We start from the raw sequence: 3,233 nt of genomic DNA, 5'->3' as shown, positions 1-3,233 counted from the left end.
TATTCCAACTGGTTGAAGTGGTGGCTGTCCATTATACATTTGATACACAGGAAGATTGACTAAGGTTCTAGGCTACTCTAGTATTCACTGAAACCCCAAACGCATATCTTTGTATCATTATTGACACATACAGTATTACGCCTAACTCATGGTTCTCTGAGCCAGTCTCAATGATATTGAGTGCAATCTGACTGCAGTCAGACGCAACTCAGTCTTTACTAGTTTAAAACAACAGGTGCTGCCCAGCCATTTATTTTCATCGACTTTCCTGCACAGGTGAAGTATCTATCTGAATTACACTCATGTCCAACGGACTTGTCTAGTGATAAGATACTGATATTCATGAAAATAGTGATGAGTTACAGTTGAGGCAGGACTCCTTTCCCCAAGCACTGCATTTGTGGCTATCTCTTACATTTATACCAGAGAAGCCCTCATGTGTGATAGGGAACCATGGTTACTGTGCTATATATCTCGTGCGATTACATGTGTACGAGATGTGGTAAAACTTTTTTCTGAAATTTGGGGATCATCATGGACCTGGAGAATGTCTCAGAGCTGAGTCTTTAGCTTCAGTTTCCACTGCTTCTGGTATCTTCATCTGCTGAAGTGTACAGTTTGACATTCCCACTTCAAACCACATTGACACAGAAACTGCTTTAGTGAGAGAAGAAATGCCTTTCAGACCAATCGCTTCCACATGGGTTTACTCGGGAGCCACTCAATGAATTTATCGATTAGTATGTTATCACAGTATATTTTCATACAATCTTCTTAAATCATCTATATAGGCAGCCAGATTGTTTGGACTCTCACCTATGAGCTTTGAACTCGGCCCTGTGACTTTTTTGTGTGTTCTCCACAGGGTCGAATCTTTGGCGAAACTTATTTATTGCTGTGTCACGTTCAAGGTATTCGAGTCTTTTCTATTTGTTGAATGAAGAAAAACAAACAGGAAATCAATGCATTGTGTTCAAAACTATTGAAAATATATTAAGTCATATTATTTTTTTCTCGCATAGTTATTCTTGATATATCACTTCTGATTCCTTTATATCGGTGGTTTCCAAACTGTGTGGCGTGGCAAGTTGCTAGGAGTGTCGCAAAAGTTTCACCAAACGAAGAATAAATAAATTATAGCATAAAGAACTCTACAAAAACATTGCATGTGGCATCAGAAATGTCGTGTAAATCAACGTAAATTTAGAAACAATTATCTGATAAAAAATGATTTGAAGTCCAGGCCACGTGACGATAAGAGATTAATTGAGTTCTTCTTTAACGTGTCTACACTTGTTTTAATTTGTAGGCCTAAATAAACAAATGGCTTTCAAACAGAAATACCTAGTTAACGATATGAGGACTAACGTGAAAATTGCAGCTAGTAAATAAACAAATGACAACATCAAAAATATAGCTCATAACACCGCCTTCTTCCTGAAATGTGAAGTTCATTGAATAATCCGAATACAAAAATAAAATACTACACTAAATTGTCCATTCTCCAAGTCTTTTTGGTGGTTTTCTCTTCTGAGGCTCATGGTATAAAGATGAGATGGCCTCTTGTCCCTTGTCACTGGCTGTCCTGATGCTGGGGTAGTTCTTCTACGATAGGTGGTCTAGTGAATCTACTGGAAGCTCCATGTTTAATTATCCTCATAAATTTATCTCGCTAGGAATTCTGGACTCCTCAACATGTTGATTTCCTGCTCACAAGTTCTTCTCTGGAGTCACCCAGTTGGCAGTTCACTCATCAGCGTACTTCCAGTGGATGAACTTTGGCTTGGGTCGCTTATCCTTCCATATTCTGTAAACTACATTACTGATTCTTTTCTATACGGTGTATGGGTCTTCTTAACACGAACGCATCTTCGGAGTTTGTCCTCTCTTGCGATGAGAACTGTTCAGGCATATCACGTGACCTTGATGAAATCTAATTTCATTAGCGTTAATATCATAGCAACTTTTCGTTTTACCACAAGCTGATTTAAGTCTCTCTTGAATAAATTCATGTACGACATCTTCATTCTTCACATCCACGAGAGCTTTTTCAACCACTAATTCCTCAGGACATGCCAGATTATTTGGTTTCACTATACTCCAGTCACTAGACGAAGAGTTATGCTAATAATCCCTGGTTTTAGTATTTCACTTTTGATGATACAATGATCACCCCTCCCTGTTGTCACCGGAAGTTCAGCCTCTGGTGTAGTAATTACCATGTAATACATAGGAATGTCCTAGGCGTAAACTGTGAAGTTATTTGAAAATAATCTAGCCTCGTATCCATATATTCGCATGAAGTCAGTTCAAAATATTTTTTCTTTCTCGATATCAATCACCTTTACATCATGAGGTTTAGTGGAGAAGCTTTCTAAAGTAAGGGCATCTTACAACTTCACTTTTGCTTGATCTTTAAGTCCACCTGCTGTTCGCGCTCATCCTTCTACATTAATCAAGTTTATCTGATAAAATATGCTTTCAAAATACGTATTAATTATCATTATTCTAACTTATTTTAACTTCTAAGGTACGATTACCCTTGTCTTACTACTATCTAAATCAGTCAACATAAACTTAGACTAAATGCTTTCCAAGTAAACAGATACAATAGTTTTGAAATTTAGGACATGAAACAGATGTATTTAGATGTTTATATATTTTTTATTTTTACACTTAATCCCGGTTTCGCTTTTAAAAAGTACAAGTTTTTTGTTATTTATTTTTAAATCTTTGACCAAATTTGCCTTTAACCTTCATCAACTGGTGTCGTATATCAGAAGAGAAGCATTAGTTTCAAGAAAAGTACCTCATACAAGAAAATGAGTGTATAGAATAAAGGATTGGTTTAAAACATTATAAAACATACTAGTAATCGACTCATTATTCGGAAAACGTAATTTAATGATATAGCACAACACAAACGTGATAAGAGGAAGCATTTATTAAACGTTTCGGAACCATCAAAATTCCATCATTAGTAATCTAGAGTAAATATAACATACATAAGAAGTAAACAATCTGAGCATACAAATTATGACACGAGAAAATGAAAATATGGCACAAATGAAATTGTATATTCAAATTGTTTACTTGTTATATATATTATATTTCTGTTGTAATTGCAAATATTGTTTGTTTGTTTTGCACCTCTAGATTACTGATGATGGATTTAGTATGATTCCGAACCGTTAATTAAATAGCTTCTTATTATCACGTTCGTGTTGTAATTT

The sequence above is a fragment of the Limulus polyphemus genome, unplaced genomic scaffold, assembly GCF_000517525.1.
Source record: "Limulus polyphemus unplaced genomic scaffold, Limulus_polyphemus-2.1.2 Scaffold337, whole genome shotgun sequence".
NCBI classification, from domain to species: Eukaryota; Metazoa; Arthropoda; class Merostomata; order Xiphosura; family Limulidae; genus Limulus; species Limulus polyphemus.
This window is presented reverse-complemented; position numbering follows the sequence as displayed.